The sequence below is a fragment of the Tamandua tetradactyla genome, chromosome 4 (assembly GCF_023851605.1).
Source record: "Tamandua tetradactyla isolate mTamTet1 chromosome 4, mTamTet1.pri, whole genome shotgun sequence".
Taxonomy (NCBI): Eukaryota; Metazoa; Chordata; class Mammalia; order Pilosa; family Myrmecophagidae; genus Tamandua; species Tamandua tetradactyla.
Window position 1 is genome coordinate 165,466,080 of NC_135330.1, and position 19,436 is coordinate 165,485,515.

Here is a 19,436-nt window from a genome sequence, read left to right on the forward strand (position 1 = left end):
CCCCAACATTCATCCATATTGTCGCATGCATCGGGACTTCATTCCTTTTAACAGCCAAATAACATTCCATTATATGAATATCCCACATTTTATTTATCCATTCATCAGTTGATGGATACTGAGGATGCTTCCATCGTTTGCAATTGTGAATAATGCCAGTATGAATGTCAATGTACAAATATCTGAGTCCCTGCTTTCAATTTTTCTGGGTATATACCTAATAGTGGGACAGTAGGATCATATGACAATTCTATATTTAGCTTCCTGAGGAACTGCTAAACTGTGTTCCACAGCAGTTCCATCATTTTACATTCCCACGGGCAACGAATGAGAATTCCTGTTTTCTACATCATCTCCCACAACTGTAATTTTCTGTTTCTTTAATAGCAGCCATTGTAGTGGCTATGAAATGACATCTCATTGTGGTTTTGATTTGCATTTCCCTAATACCTAATGATATTGAGCATCTTTTCATGGGCCTTTTAGCCATTTGTATTTCCTCTTTAGAGAAATATGTATGCAAGTCTTTTGCCCATTTTTAAATTGGGTTGACATTTTATTGCTGAATTCTAGGATTTCTTTATATATTCTGGATATTAAACCCTTATCAGATACATGGTTTTAAAATACTTTTTCTTTTCACTTTCATGACAAAGTCCTGTGATGTGCAGAAGTTTTTAATTTTGAGGTTCCATTTATCTATTTTTTTCTTTCATTGCTTGTGCTTTGGTTGTAAAGTCTAAGAAACCATTGCCTAATACAAGATCCTTAAGATGCTTCCCTACACTTTCAACTAGGAGTTTTACAATCCTTGTTCTTATCATTAGATCTTTGATTCATTCTGAGTTCATTTCTGTATATGGTGTGAGATATGGGTCCTCTTTTATTCTTTTGCATATGAATATCTTGTTCTCCCAGCATATATTCATTGAAGAGACTATTCTTTCACATTGAGTGGACTTGTAGCCTTGTCAAAAATCAATTGGCCATAGATGTGATCATTTATTTAAGAACTCTCAGTTTGGTTCTGTTGGTCAATGTATCTAGCCTTATGCCAGTACCACGCTGTTTTGACCATGCAGCTTTGTAATATGCTTTAAAGTCAGGGAATGCAAGTCCTCCAACTTCATTTTCAAGATTTTTTTTTTTTTTTTTTTTTTTTGCCATTTGGTGCCCCTAACTATTCCAAATAAATTTGACAACTGGCTTAGCCATTTCTGCAAAATACACTGTTGGGATTTTGATTGGGATTGTGTTGAATCTGTAAATATTTTTGGGTAGAATTGGCATCTATGATATTTAGTTTTCCAATCTATGAACATGGAATATCCTTCCATTTATTTAGGTCTTCTTTGATTTAGGTTAGCAATGTTTTATAGATATCTGTGTACAGGTCCTTTACATCCTTGGTTCAATTTATTCCTAGATATTTTATTCTTTTATTGGTATTGTAAATGGAATTCTTTTCTTGATTTTGTCCTCAGATTGCTCATTACTGATGAATGGAAACCCTACTGATTTTTGCATGTTGCGCCTGTACCCTGCCACTTTGCTGAATTTGTTTATTATAGTAGCTTTGTTGTTGATTTTTTTGGACTTTTTATATAAAAGATCATGTCATTTGCAAGTAGTGAAAATTTTAATTCTTCCTTTTCAATTTGGATGCCTTTTATTTCTTTTTCTTCCCTTATTGCTCTGGCTAGAAGTTCCAGATCTTGGAGGGAAAGCTTTCCATCTTTCGTCTTTGAGTATGATGTTAGCTGTGAGATTTTAGAGTATGCTAATATAGGCCTTTATAATATTGAGACATTTCCTTCCATTCCTATTGTTCTAAGTGTTTTTTTTTAATCAAGAGAAGATATTATATTTTGTCAAATGCCTTTTCTGCATCAGTTGAGATAATCATTTGGTTTTTACATTCATTTTGTTAGCGTGGTGTATTCCATTAATTGATTTTCTTATGGGATAAAAACCACTTGATCATGGTGAGTGATTCTTTTAATGAGGCATTGATTCAGTTTGCAAGTATTTTTGTGGAGGATTTTTGCATCCATATTCATAAAAGATATTGGTCTGTAATTTTCTTTCTTTGTATTATCTTTATCTGGCTTGGTATTAGGGTGATGTTGGCCTCATAGAATGAGGTAGTGCTTCCTCCTCTTCAATTTTTAGAAAATGTTTGAGCATTATTGGTATTAAATCTTAGAAAGATTGCTGGAATTCATCTATGAAACCATCTGGTCCTGGACTTTACTTTTTTGGAAGGTTTTTCATTACTAATTTAATTTTTTACTTGCAGTTCTGTTGGGCTTATATTTCTTTTAGAATCAGTATAGGTTGTTCATGTATTGCCAGGAAGTTCTACATTTTATCTAAGTTGTTTCATTTAGAAAAACAAACTGTTGTTCATTGTATCCACTTGTGATCCTTTTATTTCTGGGGGGTCAATAGTTATGTCCCCACTCTCATTTCTGACTTTATTTATTTGCATCTTCTCTCTTTTTTTCTTTGTCAGTCTAACTAAGGGTTTTCCAATTTTATTGATCTTTTCAAAGAACCAACTTCCAGCTTTCTTACTTCTCTTAATTTTTTTTTTATTCTCAATTTCATTTATTTCTCCTCTAATCTTAGTTATTTCTTTCCTTGTGCTTGCTTGGGGTTATTTTGTTGTTCTATTTTCTAGTTCCTCCAGATGTACAATAGGTCTTTGATTTTTAGCTCTTTCTTCTTTTTTTTGAGGTAAGTATTTAGGGCTATAATTTTCCCTCTCAGTACTGCCTTCACAGTATCCCATAAGTCTGTCTGTTGTCTTCTTGTTTTCATTCATCTCTAGATATTTATTGATTGTTTAAGAAAGTATTATTTAAGTTCCATATATTTGTGGATTTCCTGTTCTCCTCCAGTTATTGATTTCCAGCTTCATTCCATTATGATCAGAGAAGATGCTTTGTATGAGTTCCATCTTTTTAATTTTATTGAGACTTGTCTTCTGACCAAATATTGGGCCTATCCTGAAGAATGATCCATGTGCACTTAAGAAGTGTCCTGGGGTACAATGTTCCATATATGTTTGTTAGGTGTAGTTAATTTATTATATAATTCAAGTTCTTTGTTTCCTTGTTTATTTTCCGTTTAGATTTCTGTCTTCTGAAGAGAGTAGTAGAAGTCTCCAACTATTATTGACGAGGTGTCCATTTTACCCTCCAATTTTGCCAGTGTTGCCATTTGTATTTTGGGGCCCTGTGGCTAGATACAAAAATATTTATGATTGTTATTTCTTCTTGGTGGATTGACCTTTTTATTAACATATAGTGTCCTTCTTTGTCTCTTAAAACAGCTTTTGACTTATTTTATTTGGTATTTGTATATACCTCAGCTCTTTTTCATTTACAAATTGCAAGGAATATATTTTCCATCTTTTCGCTTTTAACCTACTTGTGTCTTTGGGTCTAAGGTGGGTCCCTTGTAAACAGCATATAGTTGGATCATGCTTTTTTATCCATTCTGCCAATTTGTGTCTTTATATTGGGGAGGGTTAATCTATTCACATTCAGTATATTATTACTGTAAAGGAGGTACTTACCTCTGTCATTTTCTTTCTTTGATTTATATGTGTCATATCTTTGTTTGTCTCTATTTTCCTTTATTGCAAGCTCCTATTTTGTATATTGCTCTTTTTTGATGTATCTCACTGATTCTTTTCCCATTTATGTTTCTGTATATTTTAAAATACTTTCTTTGTGGTTACCCTGGGATTTGTATTGCATGACCTACATCTATAACCTACTGATTTGAAAAGATACAAACTTAGCTTTACTAGTGTCATGGTCAGGATCATGTGTCAACTTGACCAGGTGGTGGTACCTGTTTGTCTGGTTGGGCAAATGCTGGCCTGTCTGTTGCTATGAGGATGTTTCATAGAGTTAAATCATGATCATGTTGGCTGCATCCACAGCTGATTCCATTTGTCATCAGCCAAAGGGAATATCTTCTGCAATGAGTGATGTTTAATCTAATCAATGGAAGACTCTTAAGGCAGGTTCAGAAGGTACAGCTCTGTTCTCTTCCGGTTTCGGCCACTGATCCTCCTGTGGAGTTCGTCCAATTCCTCCATCAGAGTCATCAGCTTCACAGCCTGCCCTACAGACTTTGGACTCTATGTTCCCACAGTTACGTGAGACAGTTTTGTGAATTTTATATTTAAGGACATTTCCTGTTGATTCTGTTTCTTTAGAGAACCCTAACTAATACAAATAGCATATATGTTCTCTGCTGCCATATTCCTCAGCTTCTTCTCTTTATTTTGTTTTCATCCCATTTTATCACTTCATATTTTGCACATCTTTATCAAGACATATACCTTTTTCTTGTACAATTGTATTCTGACTCTTATAGGAGTTGAGGAGTAGAATTAAATATTGAGGTACAGTACTGTTGGGTTTTCATTTGCCTTTTAGTTACCCTTACTGATGATCTTCACTATACTCCAAGCCACCTTCTCCTGTTTTTTCTTTCAACCTGCACAACTCCCTTTAATATTCTTATTAATTTAATAATTCCTCCTTTGTTAATGAATTAACGTAGTCTATATTTATGTGTGAATATTTTAAACTGTCCCTCATTTTTGAAGGACAGTTTGCCAGAGGAATTTTTAGCTGGCAGTTTTTCTCTTTTAGTACCCTAAATATATTATGCCTTCTTCCTTCCATGGTTTCTGATGAGAAATTGGCACTTAGTCTAATTGAGGATCCCTTGTATGTGACAAATCACATTTCTTTTCCTCCTTTCAGAATTCTGTCTTTATCTTTGCTGTTTGATATTCTGATTAGTATGTTTCTCAGAGTAGTTCTGTTAGGATTTATTCTGTTCAGAGTACTTCTTGCACATGTATAGTTTTGTCTTTCATAAGAACTGGGAATTTTTTTGGCCATAATTTCCTCAAATATTCTTTCTGCCTTCTTTTCCTTCTCCTCTCCTTCTGGGACACCCATGATGCATATGTTTGTGTGCTTTGTTCTGTCATTCAAATCCCTGAGACACTGCTCAATTTTGCTATTGTTTTCTCTATCTTTCCTTCTGCATATATGATTTTGACTGTCCTCTCTTCTAGTTCACTAATTCCTTTTCTGCCTGTTCAAATCTGCTGTTGCATTCCTCTAGTTTATTTTTAATCTTTATATTGTGCCTTTCAACCCCATAATTTCTGTTATTTTTCTTTTTATACTTTCACATTCTCCCTTATGCTCACACATTGTCTTCTTAGGATTCTTTAGCTCTTTATGCATATTTCCCTTCATCTCCTTGAATTGACTTAGGATTGTTTGAACTCTTTGATTAATTGCTCCAAATTTGTAGTCACTTCTGCAGTTTTAATTTGTTCCTGTGAGCCATATCTCCTGTTTCTTAGTATAGCTTGTAATTTTTTGCTGATGTCTAGGCATGTGATTATTTTACTGAGTTAACTCTAAAGGTTGTGTCTCCCTCTTGTCTAGGGTTTTATTGTTGATTGGCTTTACATTAAGGCTCTTTGATGCTTGATCCAACTTATTCTAAAACTTTAGAATAGCCCATGTTCAACTGTTCAGATTTTCTCCATTCTTTTTCCTCTAATCTCACCTTGGATATGTGGTACAATGTTAAAGAATACACTTTTTGTGCAGTTGTTTCCATTCCAGAAGAAAGGTTCCTTTCCTTTGTTCCTTCTCTAAGAAGCTTGATCTGTTGTGTTTGTTTATGTGCAAAATTTTCTCCCCAGCTCCTGTGATTTGTTTAACTTCTCTCTCTCTCACATTTTGTCCCATTTTTCTTACACCTTCCTGACCTGGGACCTATCTTATATTACAGAGGTTCAGTTTAACACCCCCCCCCCGCCTTTTTTTTTTTTTTTTTTTTTTTAAGAAAGAGGGAGGAAGGGAAGGAAAGACAGAGAGAAGGAAGGAAGGAAGGAAGAAAGGGAAACATCTTTAAACATTTTCTTGTTTTATTGTATTTTGTTTGTTTGTTTGTTTTTTACATGGGCTGGGGCCGGGAATCGAACCGAGGTCCTCCGGCATGGCAGGCAAGCACTTTGCCCGCTGAGCCACCGCGGCCCGCCCCCGCCTTTTTTTATGGAAGTATTTTCTGCCTGCAGTTTCTTCCCCGTTGTGCTGGTTTGAATCTGTGGTGGACCCCAGAAAAGCCATGCCCTTTGATCCTCATTCACTGTTGCTGGGTGGGAGCATTTTGGTTGTTTCCATGAAGATGTGACCCTCCCAATTGTGGGTGGTAACTTTTGATTAGATGATCTCCATGGAGGTGAGTCTCCACCCACTGAAGGTGGAGTTGCTTGCTGGAATCCTTCAAAAGAGGAAACATTTTGGGAGAGAGTCCCTTTTTGGTAGAGCCATGTGAAAGCCAGCAGATGCTGCCATGTTTGCCATGTGCCCTTCCAGCTGAGGGAGAAACGTTGAACGTTGTTGGCCTTCTTGAACCAAGGTATCTTTCCCTGGATGCCTTAAATTGGACATTTCTATAGACTTGTTTAAATTGGGACATTTTCTCAGCCTTAGAACTGTAAACTAGCAATTTATTAAATTCCCCTTTTTAAAAGCCACTCCGTTTCTCGTATATTGCATTCCAGCAGCTAGCAAACTAGAACACCCATTACTTAATCCTGCCTTGGGGAGCCAAATGGGTCACTCCAGAAGGTCCATTTTGTGTTTAGGTGGTCCAGCCAACAGAAATTGGATTGATTGAGTGCACAGCAATGCTTGTGAACAGCTCTACCATAGTCTTTCTCTCTGTTTCTTTTTAATATCCCCCCCTATGGGCCCTTTTGCATGCAGCATTCCTCAGGGTCTCATTGTTCCACCCTGGGTCTCTTTCGACTTAGGTCCCTGTGCCTTGATATGCATGGGGCTCTCACTCAGTGCTCTGAGTGACTTGATAGTTTGTGTACTTGGTAGGAGGGACTTGGGTTGTTGCCTCTGAGAGACCTCCCAAGTTGTGTGGGACCAAGTAAGAGAGAATGGAAATGGAACAGCATGCCAAGGATGGAAATTTTCTACCTGATTTTTTTTTCTTTGATGCAGCATTTGTTCAGTCCCTTATCAATTCTCTACCATCCTCCATAATTCTAAACAAGTGGAAATTGTCCTTTATTTGCTGAATCTCCGGGGAGGCTCTTTTAGGGGATGTCTTATGTTGCCATGTTGATGACATCAAACTATACATTTTTGCATCTATCACCATCAATGAAGTTAAGTTACACACACAAAAACAAATTGTCTAGATGTACCCTTTCCTAATGGTGTTTCTTAATATTAATCAATGTAACACGTCTTTTGGCTGTTACATGCACTGCTGTGTGCCAAACTTTAGCTGACTTTAAAACTTTTTTTTTTTTGAGCAAGACTGGGAAATCATACTGACTATTTGGAAAATCCAAATGGTATATGTATTGGAACATGTACATAGATATGAGAAATTTTATTTTAAGAAAAGCAGAGCATGGGTAAGCTTATTTTTAAACATGTTTAAACTGGCATCCTTTAATAGGTATGACAAAGAACATGTTGCACCCATTCTCTGAGAGGCTAAAAGGAAGTTTCTGAACCTGTTATATTTTCATTTCATGGGAAAACAGTAGAGAAAAAGGGAAGATGAAATACTTTGTGACAGTAGCAAAATGATCCTAAATTGAGAAACATTCTGCCATTTAGCTTCTGACTTTGCTTTCCTCACTTTGGAATCTCCCAAGCCCCTTAATGTGGGCACTCACCCATATTCTGTCTTCTCCTTTTTATCACCATAACTACTTGGAAGTTTTCATCTTTTTTACCTGACTTTATCACCTCCCTATAAATGATCTCTGAAAATACATTTCATACATATTTTGTTTTGAGTTCCAGTTCCATATTTCCAGATGCCACTAAGTGCAATAACTTCAATTAGTATCTCAAAATTGGACATGATGTGAATATGTAAACCACAGAAAGGTGGAAAATGTTAGAAATTGTACCCCGCTTCCTCTTAGTCAGTTGTCAATTATTTACCAGCATGCTACTGACTGTCACCTGTACTTTATAGATACACCTCAGACTCAATATGTACAAAATAGAACTCATTCATCTGACCATCCAGCTGTTACCACATCCACATTTTCTATTGATTCCTCTAGGAGCATCACAATTATTCCATTCAATTTCTTAATGTCGAGTGTTGCTGGACTCAGTTCGTGGTCCTCTTCTTTGCTTTGCCAGATCTACACTTAATCTGTTGGTAATTTCATACTGTTTCATGACTTTAAATATAGCTTATTTGCTTACCACAGCCAATTTATATCACCATCTCAAAACTCTCTCCTTAACTGCAAACTCCTATAACCAGTTTCCTATTAACATCTCTGCTTTGATATATAAGGGACATTTTGAGATAAACATGACCTGAATTGAATTGAATCCTCACCTTTCTTGCAAATCTGCTTCCCCCACAGTCTTCCCTATCTCAGTTTATATAGTTAGTTTTTCTAGTGTTCAGACCCCAAACCTTTGAATCTTCCTTGACTCCTCTCTCTTTCTCTCACTTCACATCCAATTTGTCACTCTTCTGCTTAAACTGTCCAGTGGCTCCCACTTCTCTCAGAGTGAAAGCTAATGGCTCCCACTTCACTCAGAGTAGTGATCTAAACCCTGTAAGATTAGCCCCATATATGATGACATTTCCTATCACATTCCCTCTTGCTCACTCTGAAGTAGGTACACTGGCCTTCTTGCTATTGATTTGTTCTAGTTTGCTAGCTGCCAGAATGCAATATATCAGAAACGGAATGGTTTTCAAAATGGGGAATTTAATAAATTGCTAGTTTATAGTTCTAAGGCCAAGAAAATGTCCCAATTACAGCAAGTCTATAGAAATGGCCAGTCTAAGGCATCCAGAGAGATATACCTTAGTTCAAGAAGGCCAATGAAGTTCAGGGTTTCTCTCTCAAGTGGAAGGGCACATGGCAAACACAGTCAGAGTTTCTCTCTCATCTGGAAAGGCACATGGTGAACACAGGGTTCCTCTCTCATCTGGAAGGGCACAGGGCGAGCATGGTGTCATCTGCTAGCTTCTTCTCCTGGCTTCCTATTTCATGAAGCTCCTGGGGAGGCATTTTCCTTCATCTCCAAAGGTCACTGGCTGGCAGACTCTGCTTCTCGTGGCTATGTTGTTCTGCTCTGCTCTCTCTGAATCTCTTTCATTCTCTAAGATGTTTCCTCTTCTATAGGACTCCAGAAACTTATCAAGACCCACCCAAATGGGTAGAGGCATGTCGTCACCTAAGACAGTTTAACAACCACTCCTGATTAAATCACATCTCCAGGGAGATGATCTGATTATGGTTTCAAACATACAGTATTGAGTAGGGATTATTCTGCCTTAATGAAATGGGATTTAGATTAAAACATGGCTTCTCCAAGGGCATACATCCTTTCAAACCAGCACATATTGAACTTGCCATACATGTGCCTGCTATTCCTCCTTCCTGGAATTCTCTTTTCCCAGATACTCACTTGTCTACCCTCCACTTATTCAAATCTTTGCTCCTAATCTCGCCTTCTCAAAAGATCTATACCGATACTTCTATACAGCGTAGCAATTTGTCCCCTGACTACTTCTTCCCACAATGCTGATATCCTTAACCTCATTCTGCTTTTAACATAGCACATACATCTTCAAAAATATTATATAATTGATTTATTTATCATCCCTGTTGTTTACTCTTTGTCTTCCTCACCTAGAAGTTAAACTACATGACAGCAGGGATTTTGTTTGTTTTGTTCACTGGTTTATGTCAAATATGTAGAGCAGCGACTGGCACGAAGTAGACACTATAAATATCTATGAACAAATGACCTGGCTTGAAAGGCGAGTTTATTTTTTATTGTGATTTCTTTCCCATACCTAATCCATACCTAGGTCCTTCCTCTTCTAAGTATTTCCTTGGAGGATCTCTCTTCCGGGGACTCCAGGAATACCACAGGTTCTGAACAAGTGGGCCACTTTTGAGGTTTTGGTCCAGGGTGAGGCTGCACTGAGGGTAATTTACCTGAGACAACCAGGAACAGCAAGAGTAGAAGTTTGAGTGCTGAATATCAAATTGGTGAAATTTGATATTCTTGGACTTACTTTAAGTCCAAGAGGTATATATTAGAAACTTAATATAGTATATTTTTTACACTCAGGTGTATAGTTGTATACATATGTAGGTGTATGTGTGTAGGTATATATGTATATAGAGAGAGGCTATAGTAATTATAATAGTTATACTATTATTATATTATAGTGTTATAATAGTAGATGTTTCCTGCAGTAGTTTATGCGTATCTGTAGTAGAAGATCCATATATGTGTGTAGATATAGATAAGATGGATACAGATATTTTTATACAGTCCTTGGTACATAGTAGAAGCTTAATACCATTATATTTCCTTGGACTAAGTTTACCATTTATCAAGGAAAGTCTCTAGTTAGCTAATGAGGAGTTCAGATCAAAGCCTCATGGCATCTAGAGCAAGTCATGTGTAAAAGCCGTGGCATGTAAGGTGGTGTTTGCCTGTGTGTCTCTGTGACTGCCTCTTGACATATAGGGAGCATGCTGTGAATTGTGAGTCTGACTGTCTCATAGATCTCCAGACTGGGGACCAGAAATAACAGCTTTGCTCCAGTTCTTGCCTTCTTCCCTTTGTCACAGATGCTCCGACGTGGTGACTGGCAGACCAAATCTTCTTGTTTTAAGAAATTCTAATTCTTTTCCTCTCAAGGAACATTCATCTTTCTAGAAAGGAGATTAGGCTTTCTGGAGAGTTAGAAAAGGCAGCTCTGTGACATTCTAAATGGCTCTTCTTTCTGAACAGCAGATTTCCATGAGTGAAAACCCATTTCCCTTCATTCAAACACAAATGATTAATTCCTTGCCAGTCATCAAGTCAGTGAAACTCCAGAAACAGTCTAAGACCAAGAAAGATGTACAAAATGCACCTTCCCTTCCCTCTCATCTCGTCCCTTAACTTTTTCTCTCCTTCTTTCCCCTTCCCTTCCCTTTCCCCTTCTCTATCTCTCTCTTTCTTTCTCATTTTCACTCTTTAAGGTGTGAGTCTGCCTCACTGCTTGGTACACACATAAAAGTGGTGCTGAGAACTGCAATAACCATAGTCACCTTGTATGGAATTGATGTATGGACTTGTGACTTGAAAGCATCTTAACTATTTGTTTTGATTGTTCAGTCATCAGAACAGATTGCTTTGTGTTTCTTTGAAAGGAATATTGAATTCAGTAAAGCAGGTGTATTGTGATCTCTGATATGAATTATGCCTTCAGTATTTGAGGACCTTGTGTCGGTTTGGGAGGAGGGAGTGTTCCGCACTCTCAAAAAATTACTCTAAAACTACATTTTAAAAGGTGTGGTTGGGTCATCCTCTATCTCGTTTGATTACTCCTCTATGTGCCATAAAAACAAGTACCACTTAAAGAGAGCATGGAGAGGATTTTCTTATGCTGTCACAAAATTCAAATTACATCATAATAATCATCAATAAATTGATGACCAAATTCTGATGGTTGACAGATTGCTTGGACAGAAAATAGAAATGCTTTTTGTTTTGTTTTGTCTTGTTTGTTGTTACTGTGATTTGAAGTCTTGGGTTTCCTAAAATCTGTCTGAGACTGATTGAAAAGCAGGGAACCTCACTAAGAGGACTAAGAGGGGGCTTTATGAGGGTTGGAAAATCCCAAGTGAATATATGCTGTGTGCGTTTGATACTTATCCTACACTTCCTACCAAAGAAACAGAAGCTGAGTATTAGGCAATATATAAAATCTTTTGACTTTTATTTTTAAATAGCAATTTGCAAAAAATACTTTCCTACTTGAGAGAAATAAAAGAAACCTACATGAACCAGATCCTTTATGGCTCATTTTTAATCATCAATTTAAGAACACATACCCTGTCTTTATCTGTTTGACTCAGACTAACTTGCACCGCTTCCTAAAGCCATCGTTATTAGAAAAGAGCCTGGAGTTGACGTGTCTGAAGTAATAATTTAATTTGACAAGGGCAATACCATTTTTTTCCCCTCATGAGTTTATGTTACGAGGTGAAGAAGGAAACGCTTCTGTCTCAACCAGCTCACAGCGATTTTCCTTATTTTCAAGGTTTTTGTCAGTGGGGGGAAAAGATCACCTTGGCCCTCAGGACATTGTTAAGTTTATATTTTCTCTCTGCCAATATCTGTCAGGGGATGGCAAAATGAGCATCTTAGTTCCATACTATATTCTTTTCAGCTCCACTGAAATTCTCAATCTAATACACTCATGATGACAGGAACCACAGAAACTGTGAACCCCTGACAGTTGGTCATCAACTTCCCTTAAGGAAGATATACCAGGGGGCACTTTCAGATGTGTGAGAAAAGGCACTTCAAAGTCTAACTCAATGGGGAATACCAAAGTGCTTGGAAGAGCACAAGGACATTGCTTAATGGCAAGATAGTGAATGCAATGGAAAACATCATCATTATTTGGGATTCTTACTGGAAATATGAACTAGCCTGTCAAACTGTGAGTTGCTGATTTTTATTTAGTTTATTTTTTTATTTGTATCCATCCCAAATACTTCTTGAAAGCCTTCATAGAAGGATTAATGCTTTCTATTCGTGGACTCTTTGAAGACTCCCTTATATCTGTAATGAGCCATCTCCAGGAAGAAAGCTCTCATTACGTGCTTAATAATGTCATGACTGCTACGTAAAACACTGCCAAACACTCACAGATTTTGTCCCTCCATAGTAACAAAAAGATGCCTATTTTGTCTTGTCCCCTCCACGTTCCTGGATGTCTAGGTAAGACTGCTCTACTGTCACAGACAATAGATTTGAGTCTCCCAACTTTGTTGACATGTCAATCTCAGGCCTCCCGAGTACTTCTCCATCTTCTGAAAGGACATCCTACACCTCAAGAACAAAGGGATGCTGCCTGAGTATTGTTAATTGTGGCAAAAGATGGCACTCATTTTCATTGTTATTATGATTACCACAATTATAATTCAGAATCTGTGCTTGCCAAAAGGAAATTAAGTAATGTATAAAACATAGCAGGAGATATAATCCCCCTGAGGGCTTTCGATCTATACTGTTATTTCTGTGCCTTTGTTCATCACCTAAGAGATTTATGAAGATTATCTTTGGCCTACCTTTGAAGAAACATTATTAAAAATAAGTAATGTGGTCTTTTAAAAATGAAGGAAATGTAAATCACCAGTAATGGGCCTAGATGCCAAGTATTGTTTAAAGATACATGCTGAGATGAACAGAGCAGACCACCAAGCAATTTAGTTATTTACTATCTAATAATGCTTTCCACCCATAATTTCTCAAGATACTTTATAATATCCCAATTATGCCAGATATTCTTTTGTTCATTAAGGGAAACCTCATTTTATTCCTATTACAAATAAGTATATCAGGTGTAAAAGTTATTAAATGTTGAACTCATATTTAAAAGTTAAAACTAACGACAAGTTATTTCTAACCATATTTCAAATGTCTACTCAGTTTGAGACTAGAATAAGGACCAAAGGACTAGAGAGGAGATGAGACCAAAACATGGTGTTATGCACCTGATGTGTTTGGAGTCAAGACTTTTGAACTCAAGGACAAGTCTATGATAAAACTTTCATCCTAGGACCAAGCCTACCCTCCAGCCCTTTAGTGAGAGGGAGGAAAGAGAGGGGGAGGAACAAAAAGAGGTAGAAGAAAAGATCCTGGTGGGATCCTCCAAAAAATTGGCTGATACTAAGAAACTAAGGCTGATGTTCTTGATCTCCAAACTTTGGGCAAATTTTAAGCTCTGAAGTTTCATGCTCGCTGCCTAGTTTAACAGAATTATATATAACACAGTCTTATAGTTATTTTATAGGTAACTCCCTCTCCATTACATACAGGTTACCAAAACCTGGTGAGTTTTTTTGATAGTTACATGAATTGGGTGATACTTTATAGTGACTTTTATTTTGCTTGGGTGCATATGTTTGTGGTGTAAGTATGTACTAGAAAGACAGAGAGATGGAGAGGGAGAGGATGTGTCTCTGTGTGTTTTTTTTCTGTGATGTGCCTCAAATGACAAAACAAAAAATGAGAAAGTAGCCAACCCTAAGATTTCTTCAAATAAATACAAACTAAAGGAGACCAATTCATTTTCTATTTTTGTTTTACTGGTACATTTCCTGTGATGTATTAGGATAATACATATATACCTATTCTTTAGTGGATTTTATATTCCCACTTTCTTACTCCTTACATTTGCTTCTTTGAGTCACCTGCAAATATCAGAATCTTTTTTAGAAAACACATGGATGCCCAAGTCAGGGTATATTGGTCCCTATCTCCATGACTGGAACCATCTTAAATCTGTCATTGTTGGGTTAAGCAGATAAATGAATGCAGAGTTTTAAGGGGAAATTTCCCTGAGTTCCCTGTCATCACCTGATGAGGCACAGCAAGTAAAGTTGCTAGTCTAGCTTGCAAAATCAATGAAAGTGTCTCAGACATAAATTCAAAGAATTGGGCAAGTCATGAGAACAATAGTCAATACAATTACCATGGTTGGAATCAGAGAAATGTACAATTGCTTGCACACTAGTGATTTCAGCAATGATATTGCAGCAGTGGTAAGGCTGGTTGTCTAGATATTTCAAAAGAGTCCAAAGGAATGATGATGACATTGACATTTTCAGCTTGGTTAATGTGGAACTCAGCAAAACTTGCTTTGCCTCTGCTCATTCCAAGGTGGTACTCTTCACAGTCAGCAACTTGGGTAGTTCTCAGTTCTACCTTGTCGCAGTTTTGTTCCAAGCATTTGTCCCAGCCCTAAGACATTATGGTCCACCTGATGCCCTGCTTGTTGCATGTCAGCCAGTAGAAATCATGACCCAAGTGATATGAAAACAGTGCATTTCTGAAAATTGAGTGATTGGAATTGGACGCAGCTGGATTCATAGAAATTAAAAAGTATGTACTATCACAAACATTTTGAAAGCAAGTATGTACTATTTATGAGCAAGAGGAAGAAGACCAAGTGTCTGGATGGGATGGTGGAAAAGAAGCAAAGAGCACAACTCTCAGTATAGTGTCCAACAGAATCATGACATTGTTAAGGGTAAAAAGTCAAACATCTTGTTCTGTTGGTGTATCTGTCACTCACCTGGTTGACATTCTTGTAAGCAATGAAGGTAAAAGTGTATTCTGTGCAAATCTAGTGAAGAAATATTATGATAAAAATTGTGAAATGTTTTTAAGTTTTGCTTTGTATTCTTAGAACCAATAATGTTTTGGTATCTTAAATCATCAAAACCACAGTGAAAGAAGTCATTATAACTGAGGGACTCCAAATCATCCTCCCACAGCCTTCAGGAAGAGTTAAAAATATGATTCTAACATAAAGACTTACCTAAAATGAAGGGTGTTCTTAACTCATCAAAGAATATAGTATCAGAGCTTCTGTATCTTATCACCTATTTTTACAACTGCTTAGTTATGGTAGATGGCGTCTTTGCCTTATAGTTTAAATCTTTAGGGCATTATTTAAGGAAAAACATCTGATTTATTTTGGTTTTTTGAGATATCTATATGCCATCTACAAGAGACACAACTTAGATGTAAAGACATAAAGAGGTTGAAAGTAAAAAGTTGGAAAAAGATATACCATGAAACAGTAACCATAGGAGTTAAAGTGGCTATGTGAGTATCAGACAAAATAAACTTTAAGATGAGAAATATTATTGAGACAAAGAGTAGAAATTTCATGATAAAAGAGTCAAAGCATTAGGAAGATATAACATTTGTAAATATATATACATCTCATAACAGAGATTCCATATACCTGAAGCAAAAACTAAGAATTGAATTGAAAAGTGAGGTAGACAATTAAAAGATAAAGAATTTCAATATCTCATTGTCAACAATTTATAGAACAAATATCTTGCCTGAAGTTCAGCATGGGTATAGAGGAGTGAATAACAATATCAACCAGTGTTACTAAGTGACATTATAGTATAACTCACCCAAGTACTGCAGGATACACATTCTTTGACTGGAATACTCTCCAAAACAGATCATAAGCTAGGTCACAAAATAATTCTCAGTAAATTTTAAAACTTGATAGAGTGTAAAGTATGTTTCCTGAGCACAACAGAATTGAATTATAGATCAAAACAGAAATCTGGGAAATTGCAAATATTAGGGACCTGACCCACTTCTAAATGACCCATGGGTCAAAGATGAAATCACGTGGGGAATTAAAAATTATACTGTTGTATGAAAATGAAAATAAAACATAAAAATTACAGGGTGCAGCTAAAACAGTATTTAGAGGAAATTTATAACTTTATATGCTTATGGCAGCAAAAAAGAAAGTTCTCAACTCCAAGAACATAAGCTTCCACCTTAAGAAAAAAGTGAAAGAAGTGCAAATCATATTCAGAGCAATCAGAAGGAAGGAAATAATAAAGACTACAACAGAAAACTGTATCTTTACAAATACCAAAATTAATGTAAGACGGAACAGAAAATGAGAATAGTCCTAGAACAAATAAAGAAATTTGAGCTAGTAATTCAAAAATCTTCCCACAAAGAAAAGCCTATACTGTGATGTCTTAACTAGTGCTTTCTACCAAATATTTTAAGAAGAAATGCCAATTTTTCCAAGTCAATTCAGGACATATTTAAAGAGGGAACACTTCCCACCTTAATTTTGAGGCTAGAATTACTCTGATAATAAAGCCAGAGAACTACATCACAAGAAAGGAGAATTACAGACAATACCCCACATAAAGATGGATACGAAAACCTTTAACAAAAAAGTAGCAATCCGAATTCAATAACCTATAAAAAGGATTATATAAAATGAGAAGGGGGATTTATATCTGTAATGGAGGGTTGGTGATACATCTAAAACTCAATTAATATAAATACCACATTAATAGAATAAAGGACAAAAACTACATGACCATCTCACAGTCAAAAAAAGCTTTTGACAAAAATCTATCCCCATTCATGATAAAAACTCTCAGCATACCAGGAATATAAGGAAATTCCTCGACTTGAGAAAGGGAATCTTTGAAAAGCCTACAGCTACTTCATACTTAGAGATGAAAGACTGAATGCTTTTCCCAAGATGGGGGACAAGTCAAAGATGTCTGTCTGTTCTTACCACTTCTATTCAGCAATGTATTTCAATGTATTTCACTGGCTTCTAGCCGGTGAAATAAGGCAAACAACAGTAGCAGCAGCAAAACACAGTACATCAAAACAAAATAAGTTGAAGTCATCCATATTGGAAAGGAAGAAGAGAACTCATTATTAATAAGGAAACTTCACATACAAAAAAATTATTTAACAAAGTTTCAGAACACAAGATCAGTATTTCTATATTACTGTAGCAATGAAAAATTTGGAAACAAATTAAGAAGACAATACCATTCACAATGCATCAAAAAGAATTAAATGATGAGGAAGAAATTGAACAAAATAAACAAAAGATTTTTTCAGTGAAAACTACAATACATGGCTGAAAGAACTTAAAAATCTAAACACATGGAGGACAGTCTATGTTGGTGGTTTAGAAGACTCGATATTGCTAATTGTTAATACTAGGCAATTCCCTCCAAATTAATTGGCTTCAATGCAATTCCTATCAAATATTATGCTAAGCAAAAGCAACCAGGCACAATGAACATATTTCTATGTTATATGAGTCTGTTTATATGAGCTGTCCAGATAAGGCAAAATTTGTAGAGATAGAAAGCAGATCAGCAGTTGCCTGGGTTTGGGGTTTGGAAGAAAACTGCAGGTAAATGGCTCAAAGGAATTTTTTTGGTCATGAAAATGCTCTAAACTTGATCTGTGGTGATATGGTCAACTCTAGAAATTTGTTAAGCATCATTTAATTGTCCACTCAAAACAGATGAATTTTAAGGTATGAAAACTTGTTCCTTAATAATGTTGTCTAAACAAGAAGTTTCAGTTTTCTCATCTGTAAAGTATGGGTATGGACAGCATAGACTTTATATGTGTGTGTGTGTGTGTGTGTGTGTGTGTGTGTGTGCCAAATGAGACAATCCATGGGAACATATTGACAGCCTAACAGTGAGTCAAGGTTTGTCTTCATCGTCATCGTTGTCATCGTCATCATTACATTGAGTCTAACCATCTGTCATTTCATTTTCATGACCCTAGTTGCTGAAGTGTGCATGTGCAGCAGATAATTATTATCCAAGCCAGTGTAAACGGATAACATAAAAAATTCATAGCCTCTAACTTTGACTGAATGTTTGATGTTCCCCGGGAATTCTTCTGTGTCTCTCATTACCTTGTCCCATTCCATTCAGTCATCTTTTCAAGATCCCATCTTCCTCCCCTCACTCATACTCACGTATGAATGCCACCTCCTACCTTGCAGAGAATATGGCATCTATGAAGGGCTCTTATTTGAAAATATTGTGGCATTTACAACTATCCTTCCATATATTTTTTTCTGTTCCAGTATCAGAATCATTCCTTCTCCATAACTTTGTTTTCCAGGGTTGGGGCGCTAGCTAGAAATTTTTACTCCCATGTCTTGAATCAAGTCCTTCTACTTCCTCAGGGATCTTACTCCATCTCTCATAAAACAAAACTAAACCAAAACATTCATCAATCCAAGCATCTCTTCATTTATTCATACATGTATTCATTGATTTATTTAACAAACTTATTGACTGCCTACACTGTGCCAGCTGTTTTGCTAGGGGTTGGAGCCATGATGTTCAGCAAGAGAGAAATGGTTCTTGTTCCTATGAGACTTATAGTCTAGCAGATTAATAGTGCTTAAACATAATTAGAAAAACAATTAAAAATTGTGAATTATTAATAAGTAAAGCAAAAGGAAAACACTGCTAGGAGTACATATGATAGAAGCTCCAGGGATACTTCACTGAAAAGTTATATTTGAAATGGACTATGATGGATGAAAAGAGTTTATCAGACACTCAGAGTTTGAGGATAGAGTGGAGGAAGGATTTGCAGAAGGGGATCAGAATGCACAAGTGTCTTAAGGGTAAATATATGAGAAGAGTTTGGGCTTTGGATTAGTCAGGCCGGATTTGAATCCCAGTTTTGCCACTGACTTTGGGCAAAACTTAGCCTTGAGTCTCACAGTATGGTTGAGGGCATTAAATAGCAGAGCCTGTATGAAGATTCAGGAGTACACTGTATTCATGCTGTACTGCATGTGAAATGCAGTGGTTCACGTACACTGTCTCATTTAATGCTCATAATAACTCGGTGTATTATTACCTCCTAGGTGGAATCAGAGGCTCATGAGTTTGATTTGCACAAAGTCACAGCCTAATAAGGATTAAAACAGATTTTAAACTAAGGTTT

At 36.4% G+C, this 19,436-nt stretch overlaps 1 long non-coding RNA gene and 1 pseudogene across 1 annotated transcript in view; one reads left to right on the plus strand and one right to left on the minus strand.

The window, feature by feature from the left end:
- Positions 1-19,436, minus strand: part of LOC143681483 (uncharacterized) — a 72,574-nt gene that overhangs the window by 44,211 nt on the left and 8,927 nt on the right. The gene's annotated exons all lie outside the window — the stretch shown is intronic.
- Positions 14,453-15,110, plus strand: LOC143681482 (ubiquitin-conjugating enzyme E2 variant 3 pseudogene; annotated as a pseudogene).